At 42.2% G+C, this 13,993-nt stretch overlaps 1 protein-coding gene across 4 annotated transcripts in view; it reads right to left on the bottom strand.

Annotated features, from left to right (window-relative positions):
* LOC110838714 (uncharacterized) overlaps positions 1-13,993 on the bottom strand; it is a 456,091-nt gene that overhangs the window by 17,104 nt on the left and 424,994 nt on the right. For all 4 annotated transcript variants that reach the window (XM_087341090.1, XM_087341092.1, XM_087341091.1 and 1 more), the window contains one exon: positions 13,188-13,331. The gene's annotated coding sequence lies outside the window, so the exon portion shown is untranslated. The remainder of the gene's footprint in view (positions 1-13,187; positions 13,332-13,993) is intronic.

Genomic DNA, 13,993 nt, shown 5'->3' with positions numbered 1-13,993 from the left:
CAATAATTTGTATTGAGGGAGAGAGAGAGAGAGAGAGAGAGGTGTGTGTGTGTGTGTGTGTGTGCGTGGTGTTATGGAGTAAAACCATCACAGCGTAAATGGGGGTAGCCGACGGAGTTCTGGAAATTTCATACACCCTCTTCGTTTGGTGGCGTATATTTAAATTATATTCCGATTGCTTTGCCAAACTCCATTTTCACAGAAAACTGACCTAGATTAAGGCTTTGTATGGACGATGAAACTTATCTCGTACAACTACACGGAACAGAGTCCTCCCTAAGACGCTGACTGTCGCTCAGCTAGGCCTTGTCATGGAACCCGAAACTTCATTACTGTGTCCACAAGAGTCCGCCACTGGTCCCTTTCCTAAGCCAGAGTAATCCAGCTCAGACCTTCAAGACTCATTTTGAAACCATCGTCTCGTCTCTTTCCTTCGGATATGCGACCAGAATTAATTTCTTATCGATCCATTCGCTCTACATGCCCCGCCCATCCAATTACGTTCGATTTAATCACCATGGTAAAACGGACGTGTTTTTTCTCAAGAACAATCTTACCCGTTGTATCGTATGGGTGTAAAACTTGGTACTCAACTTACGGAAACAACACAGACTGAGATTTTTTGACACAAGGTGTCTGAGGAAAAACTTTTGAACGATGACAGACGAAGACACGGGAGACTGAAGAAATCTGCGTAATGAGGAATTTCATAATTGACATTTTTCGCAAAATATTTTGTGTGATCAAATGAATGAAGGTTAAGTTGGCGGTGAGTATAGCACACGTGGGGCAGATAAGAAATGTGTACGAAATTTTGATCCTGCATCCTAAAGCAAAGAGACCAATAGATATAAACGGAAGGATCTCTAATGGATCTCAAGTTAAGCGCAATTAGAATAATTTATTTGGTGAATATTAAAAGGTAGAAACTGTAAGAATTATAATAAAATTATTATTATTGCTATTATTTTATGTTTGGTACGAAATATCTTTTTTCTCACGATATATAAAGCGATCTCCGATCTGACAATCCGAATCCAACACAAAGAAATGCTGGATGATAAGTACAGTTGTACCAACTTTGAACAAAGCCGTGGAATCGGCCGTTCTTTGCTGTCGCAACTTGGGGTGACACATCCCCCGGATAGTCTGAAAATAAAACCCCGATGCAAGAAGGCCCGAGGGGGGCGGATGCCCCCTGAAACGTTGCGCCGCGGATTCTGATAGAAGTTTACCTGACGATGGAGGCAGCAAGCACCTCCGAAACTTCGGATAATTCTACCACGGTACAAAATCCCAGAAGACAGTTCACCCCGATCCTCGTCTCCGTGATAACCTCGAATTACACCAGATTATGACAAATTAATGACGGACTTCACAGCGTCCTCTCTTCGTATTTGCCCCGTTCGACCAATGAGAAGCGAGAGTATTCTGTTATTACGACATTAAAAATGACAAATAATAGGCGGAGTTTAATAAAACTCATTAGCCTATCACAACGAAGTCCGTAGCGGCGAAACTCACGATCCCATGACGAAATAACACCCCCCCCCCCCCCCCCAGAAACCCACGAAGCCGGCTGAATGCTGCCCGCAATACACGCCGACTTACATTTACACAAGAGTACACCCTTTTCTACTACGAGATGTCACGGCTCGATGGTAATTAAATATACCACCTGCTTAAGATTCAGATGCAGGACGATTTTCATATAATTCTCACTGTAAACAGCGATTATTTCCTTAAACAGCGTTAACCAGTTGATCTTTGTAATGGTGAAGTGCGGTGTTTTCTTCGCGGTACGGACTGAATTCTTTAATATTAATCAGACGAACTATGATTCTCATAATAAACAGCGATTATTTCCTTAAACAGCGTTAACCAGTTGATCCTTGTAATGGTGAAGCGTAGTGTTTTCTTCGCGGTTCGGTCTGGATTCTTAAATACGATTTAAACACGCCGCAATATCGCAGAACGCTAAAATGTTCGTATTGGGCGTCGTGAGAAAATTAAATCTTAATTGCCTAACGAGTTTGTCCAGGGAATTAGCCTCAGTTATAGAATACGGTTGGGCTAATACTCGTTTTGGATGCATTTCGATGTTTGACCAATGAAACTTAAGCATACGAGCTCGGTGACATTAAACAAACGAAACAAAAGGTGAAAGTATTTTCTGCAATTAACTGTCAATGCATATGGACTGGGATATTTACAAAATTAAATATGACACGGGGCATGCAAATCGCGGTATCATCCATTTGAGTGGACGCGCGTTTAGAATAATTCGGTCAGGAAATTCAACGGCCCCTAACCTAAACTTTCACAGTCAGCGGTTTAAATTATTTGCGCTTGTAAATATTTAAAATATCAGAAACACCTTATATTACTTTCAAAATATGCCCCAAAGTGTTTAACTGTAACCCCCTCAGCAATTCGGCGTCACTGCAGACAATAAACAAATTCAGTAAATCGTAACTGAAACATGCATATAAATTTTTCATACTACATTTCCATTAGGAAAAAAGTTATCGTACCTTAGATAAAATCAAGCGGACGAGATGGGTGAATCAGGTAGCACGCAAGGGGGAGGTGGTAGCTGCATCTTCGGGGAATACACCACTTGATGGAAGTATAATATTAAAATGATTTAAACCAAATAGCGTGCGAGTGTGTGTGTGGACGGGATTTGTCTAACTCAGGATACGGTAAAAATGGACGGATTCTGTAAACGCGGGTCCATAAAAGCCGAGGGACTTCTTCACCAGATGAGCTACTACTAGCTTCTCAGAAATCATAATCGGCACAAATCAGAGAAGTTTAAGATCTTTATCATTTTATGTTTCTCAGAGTAAAAGGCGAGGCTATTTGCGTAATTTACTAACTTCAGATTTCCTGAAAATATCGCGAAAATACGAGACAGAATTCGGTCAGCGCGCTCTCGACTTCGACGTCGTCCTGTGCCAGACGCGGCCATTATTAAAGAACTACGAGAACTCACATCAGATGATCTATGAATAAGACAAGTTACTGCAACGCCGTCTCGGTCTTCTCACCTGCAGATGCTCCGTCCGGTAGGTGACCGGAGGGTTTGGCGGCGATCTTCCCGGCAGCCACGCGGCGAATCCATCCCCAGGTCCGCCTCGACCTCCAACACAACGAAACGCGATCATGGAGCAAACGAATCTACTTCTGTCTCATCAAGTTGATTCTCCCGTGTGCTTCCTCAGACACTGCTTTCAAATTTATAGAGTCCATTGCCTTAATGGTCACACGAACCCGGAAGAACGCGAGGCAGATGGCTTCGCGGTGCAATTTAAACTATTACCAGAGCGTTTCCACAGATCTTCAGCGCATGTCCGAGAAAGAAATCTATTCGAAAAAATTTCATATTAATAATTATATGTCATTTGACAGGCGTTATTTGAAGATGTTACAAAATGTGTCTCACGAAACCATAACAATTTCTTATACCCAAGGTTTATCACAGCGGTGAAGATGGAAACGATAACTTCCTCCGAAACGACGTCACAACCAGAATAACCCAAATGATAATTTATATTTCCTTGGACATCACAGAATGAAACTAGCGACTTTTTTAAAAAAAAAAATTTGTACCGCTAAATTTGGGTTCGATTGTATTTCCCACCGGAAGGCACCCCCCCCCCCTCTCACATGAGATTAAACCCAAGATAGAACGTTCTCAATTGAATCACCATATTACAATATTAACCGCCATTCCTCATCCGAAATTCCTGCGCTACGTCGGGTATTAACTGGCAACACCTGTACGAGACGGAGCTCAAGACGGGGCTCAGGTGACATCTGGTAGACGGCGAACCCCAGATCATGAGCTAGATTGCACAGAATATATGAATTTACATGAGTTGTCATCCATTCGTGCGATACATTAATTTGATACCAAGGTTTCAGCCCAGTGACGCGGTAATTGTTTCCGATAAGGACAACCTACATTTCACTACCCGTTCCGAAACCATACAAAATACATAAATAGCCTTTAAAATTATACGAAACGAAACTGTAGAAAATTAGTGTTCATTTTAAGCGTTATCTACGCCTTTAATTTATTCACACCGTGTAAATACAGCAGGTGTTTTCGTGTGTCCGAGACCGACTACGCGAGCTCACTTGAAATTGTGACATCTCAACATTTAGAAATTAAGTTTTATGATCGGCTGCCACGCAGTCACGGAACTGTTTACGCGGGGGCGGGGGCGGGGGGGGGGGAGGTTGTTGCCCCGTGTGGTCTGGTAGGTGTCCACCGACGTTTCAGAGGTCCATATTGCCTCCATCATCACCGCCGCGAAAACCTCAAATCCTAAGTGATTAAACTGGCTAAGGAGGTGGTCCAGTGGCGGGATGTTGTGAACACTGTGATGAACACTTAAAGAGTTGGGGATTTGTTAGACGAGCGACTTTTTCGCTTTTCAAGGAGGACCCTGATCCTTGGAGAAAGTTATTTCTAAGACGAATGACAGACACTCTTTTGCGTCTCGGTGTTCCGTGGAACATCTCCAAGACTTACAGATGCTCGACAAACAAACACAAGGCCTCACAGGTCATGCAGAAGTAACGATTACAAGGCCAGCAGCGCGTACGTCATCACCAGGAGACGGCCTCATGTTACCTGGTGTCGTAACACTCGCTTAGGCAGATCGCACGTTCTCAAGAAACTGAAGACGTCCTAAAGCCGTGTGGACGGACTTTCGGATGAAAATATTGACTCAATGTGTATTTATAAGCCAATATCAACTTCAGCCCTAAACATGGAAGCAGTAAATTCACCCGAAACATCGGTATCTACTTGTCTACACAGCATTACGACCCAGAACAACGTCTCATTCGACCTAAGTTACTGGAAAAGCATCGTTAAATAAAATATAAATAAACATTGACCGAGACGAATCGGAGAGGAAGTGGTTGTGGCCTATTTAGAGACAGGCCGCCATTTTCCCGAGAGAGACTTTGAACTATTAATACATCTCAATCAAGACATCCGACGATCCTGTCGGAAATCGAACCGAGAACGTACTTCGGATTTACGATCTGAGCTACCTTGCTCGATGCTGCCATCTACACGTGGTTTAGGAGCGTGACGGTCGTGTTCATGATTCGCCAGGACATCCAAGCCCCAGGTGGGCCCAGATGGGCATGGGAATAGACCAAATTTGTACGTAATGGAAACTGCATTTTGGATGCATGAATCCACGATCCAGTGCCTTATAACAGGTTCCAGCATCACTGTAATTCTGATCTTTCTATCCCAGACGCAAGTAACATTTGATAGCCGACACGTACTTCGTGATGATCACTGATCAATTTGCTTTGTACTACCACAACCAATAAAAGAAATTTCCCACGACAATACGCGAAGAGATTATTTTGCGGAGAAGAATCTTGAAGCCACGAATTCATATTTATTATTAAAGACACCGGAACTAGCACGATTTTGTGGCACAAACTCTTAATCCCACTTTTACAGTTCATTTTGGACTTAAGACGTCAAAAAACAGCTTTATTTCCCTTCAGAACGGAAGCCGTGATTCTGATTACCGCAGAAAATCCGACAGACCTCAATTCGGAACGATTTCCCTCGTAAACCACAATCCTCTTCATTTCCTTCACATGCTCTTTCTCATCTTTATATCACCTCTTTAAACAGCGCTTCTAAAAGCTGCCCAACGATAGCAGCACATACAATACAGGATATTTTGCCGCCTACTCTCATCACTTAGGATTTTCTATGACAGCCGAGCCACGTCACAGTGTTGTCCGACATTTCGTAGAAATTTAATAGCTCTATCTTCATCCCTGAAGATGGAGGCAGTATGTCCCTCCAAAACGTTCGTATCTACTAACAACTCCACACGAAGTTAAAAGCCAAAAGTACCGACATCTTCACCACCGTGAGAACCCCAAGTCTCCTTTCATTTTCTAAGTCCTTAATCAAGTCCTCTGCCCTTTTCGTAATATATTTCGTAAGAAATGTTTATAACAGCAACAGCTGTTTAAATCCGTTCTTGGCCTATTTGAATATTCTTGCATTTATTTGGGGAACCTGAGAAAATCACAAAACGCCTCAGTTAGTTTGGACTTTAGTCTGGCCAAAAAAATTAGAACCAATCAGCTCTCCAATACAAGTCCTCGTCGATATGAAATAATCGATAAAATTACCTCCAACCTTCGCTGTTTACAATGCTTAATCCGTAAAACAATTTAAGTTGCATTAATGCGGTACTGTCAATTAAATTTCTATCAATAAACCTGCCGAAATTATGTAAGTAAAACAAATGAATAATTCATCACGCAAAGCTACAGACAAAAGGGATTTGATATCCGCCGCCAGGGTCCACTGTGGCGAAGTCCTTCAAGCTCGTTCCAGTCCATCCATCTCTTCTGACCACATCAGTCGCATGATTGCACGCTCCGTGTGTGTCTTGATTCCTAAAAACCTACCTGTGTGCCCCCCCCCCTCTCCCCAGGCCCTGTCATAAAACCTAACCTAACCTACAACACTTCGCTCGCAAGGACACTTGCCTGCCATCTGTGTTGCAATCTTAATAAAAGCAGCAGAACTCTTAATGCAAGAGATTTTCACGGCTGAAAATGTGGATTACAGTTTTCAAGGTCACGACGCCAGCGTTTCGTAAAACTGCCGCCTCCATTTTCAGGATAGAAAGTTACGAGATTTCTAGCAAACATGGACGTACCAAGGAATAAGACATCGAAGTCACATTAAATTGTAGTTCACACAGTCGCTGAAGGATTCCTTACGATTTATTATTTTAAGTTTATGTCAGGCCCCGCGGAGGACACTGAAAAGAGAGTCTTTTTTTTTTTTTAAATTATTACGATGGTCCATGAACAGACATGATCTGGATGCTGATTGGTTCAGAATCGCAGTCGACATTCATTCGTGCATGTCAGCATGTCTGCGAAGTCACCAATCACGTGCGACGAATTCCACTGTCACCGAACAACTAATACAGACGAGTCACGAACCATGAACGGACAATGTTGGGAAGGAAATGCTAAGGACATGGCAATAAGAAACATGGGCGCTGTTTTGAATGACAATCAAATGCAACAGGATGACAGAGAAGTATGTATCATTTTCATCGACGTGTGTTCTTGTAAACATGGCTGACGTATGATTTGTCGAATGTAAAATGGCGAAAACTGTCAAAGGAGAGCCAAAATACAGAGATTTCTAGCTGAGAGTTATGAAATTACGTGTGAATATAAAATTCTACTGAGGATTTTTGTCTTCTGGGTTATGACCTCTCGCCTTCATTTTCAGGGTATAAATGAAGATGCAGGAGACGTATTCCTCCAAAACGTTGGTAACTATGTATAAGACTAGACAGCATCAGAACCCAGACGTTCACACTCAAATTTTCATCGCTTCGATAACCTCAAATCTCACGTTTCGAATCGATTTCAAACGATAGGCAGAATTATAATAATTTCGCGTATTTTAGTGATGTCGCAGCTGCGGGCTTCAGAATCGGGATGCTGAGACGATCTTTGTCAACTGGTCGTATTAACATAAATAGATGGCGTACCTTCTGCAGGCGAAGGCTAAAACATTATTCAACGTGGATTATAAGGTATTACTCGTTTGTTATACGGGCGGTAAGCGTGCAGACCAGTGTTCTGTGTGGTACATGCGACATCGACCGCGGTAAACTTGTACGAATCCACGATTCCTTGTTCAGCAAAATACTCTCTTGCCCGACCAACAAGTAAACCAGGACATATATCAATTGGCTGTCAAAACGGACGGACAGACGGTTCTGAAAGCCGGTACGCGCAGTGACCGTAATGCTCATATCGAAGAAACAGGTTTCGTTACAAAGAGCACGTTTTAAATCCAGAAGTATGATTTTTTTTTAAACCGTAAAATACGTTCCACTCCTCAACACGAAAGAGTACGAACCCCGTCCAGTTGGTGTGCAGACGACGATGTTCCGCTGACCCATTCCATCTCTGAAGACGTCTGTCTTCTGTGTTGTTACGCCGTGCAGTCCGGTAGATATTTGTAGACGTTTCAGAGAGGTTGCTGCCTTCATCACGATAACTCATCGTCCTGATGATGGAGGCAGCAAGGACCTCTGAAACATCGGCCAATATCTACCAGACTGCACGGCGTAACAACCCAGAAGACAGAAATCTTCTTTGGATAACTGATTATAAATGACTGTACTGTGGGTGGACTGTAAATATTTAAACTTCGTAAACGTAGGCCAATATCACTCCTGATCGAATGGCGAAATCTGTCCGCAGACGTCAATAATACGAGAGAATGCAGAAACAACAAATGGCTTTATGCATTTCGATCTCCAGAGGACGGAGCTCACGAGGCGAATGTGTTGGCAGCTTCGCTGGTCCATGATCTTGCGGTCCCTGATAATGTTTACGAATGCGAGTGCTGGAAACTTTTAGATTTTGAAATACACGAACACGTTCAGAGCAATTAGACGACTGTACTTAAAATTGGCCCGAAAAATTATTTCTCGAGACGCCGAAACGCAGAATTTAAGTCAGAAGACGATGCGACTCACTAGAGGCTAATAAAAATATTTATTTTACAACTCCTAGTCATTCGTGATACGACACAATTAAAATGTATTTTAAGGAAATAAGTTGTAAAGAAAACAACTCGGTTGAACTAGAAGCTGATGGAATCTACCGCGACAAATTTGTGATATCGAACTCTTATCTTGCACGGAAAATACGTCTCAGATGAGTAACTATCAGCTGTTCAAAAAGACTTTGTATCCAGTTAATCTTAAAATGCGCGTAATTCTTGAATTTTAACTATGGATTTTTTTTAGCGTCTGTTCGCCTCGCCCCCTTAAGCACGGATAAACGGATTATCATTAAATTTGAGATCCGAAGGCCGCCTTGGTTTCTATGGTTACCTCCTACGTTCATTCTCATCCAACCTGCACGGCCAGCAATTAACGAAGATAACGTAAACACGCATAACCGTAGAGAATAATAAATGAACTTCAAGTACGCAGAAGACACGGCCCTTAATTCCCAGTGACCTACATTAACTCCCCTTCTGAATGAATAATGAATTTCAAACAGAAATCAGTAGGCGAAGTTTTCTCTGTAAGAAACAACAAATATCGCAAATCGTCGGCATGTTAATAACAGAATAAAGTTTAATGTGCCGGCATTCTGAGCAGGGGCTGTCACGAGCGTTTGTGAGCCTGAATCAATTTACAACACGCGCCCGCCAGAGGCCACTCAATTAGACGCACGTGTTGGCCTACACAGCAACCCGACACCCTCCTGTGTTAAGCGCGACCACTAATTTACAGGGGCCCGTGAAGTTCTCATTTGCAGCTAAAAGAAAAATGTGAGATTTGCGGGGATGAAGAGTCTTCTGGTAGAAGTTCACCGACGTTTCAGAGGCGCTAACACAAAGACAATTGAAACGACGGTTACGAAATTGTAACAGACTTCAGAACAATAAAAATTAAGATTTTCGAGAAATAATTTGCTTTGTTTCCAGTAATTGATTAGTTTTAAAAGTACATTGAATGGTTTACGAAGCCTTTTAAAATTGCATTTTATGAGAAGCTGGTGTCTAAGAACTTAAATCGCTCTTACGTTAAGTCAATTTTAATTTTGTTACCCAAAATCCCAAATGGCCCGCCTCTGCCGATAAGTTAAACTGAAGACCCGATTACAAAATTTCTTCGTAATTAATACTCGCGAATTTAAATTTCAAAACACTACACCCAGAACATAAATTCAACATTACGACGACGGAATTGAGGTGGATTATTGTTTTTAACAGGGGATAACTCACCCTATTTAAAGTGTATTTAAAGCTCAACCCCTTTTGCTTTGTGCAGTTCCCCCCTTCTTAATTAGGCAACTCGTGTGACACGGGATCCCTTCAGGGCGACGAAGGGGACCAGAAGAGCACGTCAAATTGTGTTCCGAAACGATACTTAGAACGCGCCTGTCAGCCGAACACTGCGCTGAAGTCATCAGACAGGTACCTCTGTGGTACGTCCTCAAACCTAAATGATATTTTAAAATTACGCGATATTTCTAAGTAAAAGTCGCGTAACAAAGCGACCGCTCCAAAATTCCTGCGCAGTGCGTGAATTTCCTAACTTGTACGTCCAATGCCATTATAAATTATTCCGTGTCTTCTCAAGGAAGAGATTACTTAAATTCTGGCGTGTGTCTGCAGCTGTCACCAAACTAATCCCCTATCCCCAATTCCCCATAAGGCACTGATCTCGCTAAACGCGGGTTTTGCGATCGTAATACCCGCGGTTGGTTAGAAAAATTTCGTGAGGCGCTTTAATCCTCTCGAACCTCACAATCTTCTTGACAGTCCATACAAAATGACGTTTACTCGGGTACAAAAATTTGGTTTGATTTCTCATCGCGAAGACCCCGGGGGATTTTTCTCCGAGTTCTTTCCGCTAATCATCACTTCACCACTGCCCCATATTCATCTATCACCGCCCCGCGCAATGTGTGAGATGGCCGAGACCAAGAGGCTTATTATCACATCCTCGGGGCCAGGAGTTAGACGGCTTCATCACTGAACGGACACTTTGTTAGTCTCTGAGTAACGTAGTTTACGAAAAACAACAAAACTCCGACCAAATCTCTCCAAGAATTTTCCATCTCTCCCGTCACAGTTTTAAATCGCATTATACAGAATTTGGAAAGGTCTATTGCTGCAACATAACGTAACGAGTCTTTTAAAAGACTACGTGAAATTGTAGAAATCCAATTAATAAAACCTTCACTAATTCCTTCATTTTGAACTTCGTCGATCGTCAGTCGACATTTAATTAATTACGACAAACGTAAGATTTTAAGGACGGAACTTCCTTCGTCGTAAGGTACGAAGGTACTTAGTTATCCAGCAGACCGAGGGCCTCGAGGTCCATCCCAATTTCATCCATAAAACAATACATTTTACATTCAAGCAATAAAGCAAATTACGAAATAAATTTGTGAACTACGAGGTGAAAAGAAAAATCATTATATGGCACAAATTAACAACGTAGCAGTCATAAATACGCCGTAAACATAGTTTCTTCTGCAATTAATATCATCGCCCACACGAACCCCTCGGAAAACAAACGAGGTGACGAGTAATATTTGCGCCGTCCAGTGGCTAACGAGTACAAGCCAAGATAGCAGCGACTCACGCGGCGAAAAACGAAGGCTTAAAACAGCAGAGCATCATCTGCGTATCGCCATCTTCCAGCTGTGATTAAGCTGGCTGCGTTAGGTCCATACTTATCCGTCTTCGTCAGTTTCTGCGGGGTCTCTGCTACGTCACTGACCATAATTCACGGCTTATTGCGGAAAATTCCCGTCTTCGATCCTCTGAGCGTCAATCTGTTCCATTTGTCGCGTCTACTTTTAATTCCTTCGCGATATTATTATTTATCTTCAGTACTTCGTCTCTGTTGTTCGGATTTTATAATTTTCTCTTCAAGTTCCTATGCTAAATATATTCGTACACACTACAGATTTCCCAAACAGAAATCGTAAATCAAAATCTTACGGTCACCGAACATCGGCGTAATTTTGTTACAACCAAAAACCAACGAATATAAGACCGTGAGAAATGCGGGTGTCCAGAAATAAGACGTAGAAAAATATGCATCACTTTAATGGCGCACTTTCGTCAAAAAACAAAAAAAAACTTTACGCTAATCTAACAAACAGCGACACGTAACAAATTTTTCGACGCAAACGAAAACAAAATTTTCTAGCACGAGGAGAGTTCGATGCCGCGGCGTACACAAGCTAATCCAAGTGCAAAATTCGATTTTCTTCTTAAATCGCCTGAATTTAAGAGGAAACGCTGAAGATTTGTGGCGATGGAAATTTGTACGTCGGGAAAGCAAGCGAATTTTTTGCGTTTCGCTCAGGAATCGGCATTCGTATTGTGAACGTGCGAGAAGCGTGGATGACAGACAGACAGAGATAGAGAGAGAGATAGATGAAAACAAAATAAAAGAAAGACGACAGTCCGCTGAGTGTAACACATAATTAGTAAAACAATTACAGCCACGTTCCAGTGGCCGGGCACGAAGTTCCACCCTGCTGCATGCGAGTACGTAATTACATCTCATTACCTGTCTCCACGCCCGCCTTTTCATTTCGCCAGTAATTACACGAGACGTCGACAGCGGATTGGTGGAGGGCTTCTTTTTTTTGGGGGGGGGGGACGTCATCACGAAAAAGCTACAACGCGGTTGGTGCCGCCTTGTGTGTTAAAACGGCGCTCACTTGAAGCCCGGAGTTTTCTGCCGGAAAAGAAAAACACTTCGAGAGGCGTCCTGAGAAAATACTAACGCCGTCATCGTGCCTTGATCCCGGGGTTCAAAGGCGTATGGAGGCGCGGGGAGAAATATCCACGCGCTTTAGAAACCGACACAAGTTGAAAAACATTGCAGCGAGGGGAATTTCGCCCTCCCCGGAGTTTGCTGCGTCTGCTGGTGGAGTCGGTCGGTCAGTACGTCTTTAAAGACCGACAAAAGACGAACGCACGGCGCAACAACCCAGAAAAAAAACAATTATTCCATAACACGTTGACTACTTATCCGCAAGAACGGATGAAAAACTTAAAAAAGATTCCTAAAGCTTTGAGTACGTCAGAATGAAATGTAAAAAGGACATCTGAAAATAGACAAGTGGAGACAAAGAAACGAAAAATACCGAAAGCAAGGGAGAACGAGGTCAAATAGTAGAGAATCAGAGGAGGAATTAGCAAAACTTGAGAATGGTGGCAGTATTTTCCTTCGAAACTCCGTGTCTACCTACGAGTCCACTCGTCGTCATAGCCCAAAACGCCAACATCGACATATTTACCGCCTACAGGATGTTAAACGTCCGACGCCTTCAATTTCCGTCCATAATGGTACGTCCTAACGTAACTCACGAGCGAAATATCGACTTCCGATCACGTAACACTTCGAAAAAGTCCTCGAATCCGTCTATGAGCAATGGCCAACCGAACGATACGCAGATACATTCATTAAATGACCAACTTTGTTTGGATTAATATCACTGATAGTGAAATAAATAAATACTTTTAGGTAAGTATACGATTACTATAAAAAATATTTTAAGGTGGAGAGGAACGTAATTCTGTACATGAACCATACCTTCAGTGCGTCATTAAATTCCAGTGCCTCAGGAGCAGATGCCCGAGGTCTGACGCTGGTGTTCGTTGTCGACGTCCGATCTCGTAAGAAACTTCGAAAACACTTCTCTTACACGCCAATATTCTGAAGAATGACTTCAAGATCCTGTGAGACAGAAAATAAATTACTTAAATCAGAGTTAAACCAAATCAAATTAAATACAAAAAAGTTCTACGTACAGAAATATGATTTTTTTTTAAATTCAGACACGTGACTAGTTATGACTTTTCTTGGCGACTCAGTTAATCCTTTAAAGCTCAAAACAAGTTCATCTCAATAACATTTAAAGATGCAGTCCGTACCGCGAAGAAAACACCACGCCTCACCATTACGAAGATCAACTGGTTAACGCTCGTTTTAATTAGCCCTTTGATGCCGAAGCTCGTCTAAATATTAAAGAATTCAGTCCGTACCGCGAAGTAAACACCACACTTCACCATTACAAGGATCAAATGGTTAACGCTGTTTAAGGAAATAATCGCTGTTTATTCTGAGGATCGTACGAAACCCATAATGAGAGTCTATTAACCCGTCTAAATAATATTTAAGAATTCAGACCGTACCGCGAAGAAAACACCGCACTTCACCATTACGAAGATCAACTCGTTAACGCCGTTTAAGGAAATAATCTAAAAATCTTCCGAAATACATAAATACACTCTGTGGACAAAATAAGGAGTTGCTGAAAGTTAATGCAAGTGGTACATATAGTTACCGTCATTCTTCTAAAGTTTCAAGGCACAGAACTTTAGTGAATTTGCTTATTG

Source organism: Zootermopsis nevadensis, unplaced genomic scaffold (assembly GCF_977971745.1).
Source record: "Zootermopsis nevadensis isolate Lab colony 2312 unplaced genomic scaffold, Znev_1.0 Znev_ptg000061l, whole genome shotgun sequence".
NCBI classification, from domain to species: Eukaryota; Metazoa; Arthropoda; class Insecta; order Blattodea; family Termopsidae; genus Zootermopsis; species Zootermopsis nevadensis.
This window is presented reverse-complemented; position numbering and strand designations above follow the sequence as displayed.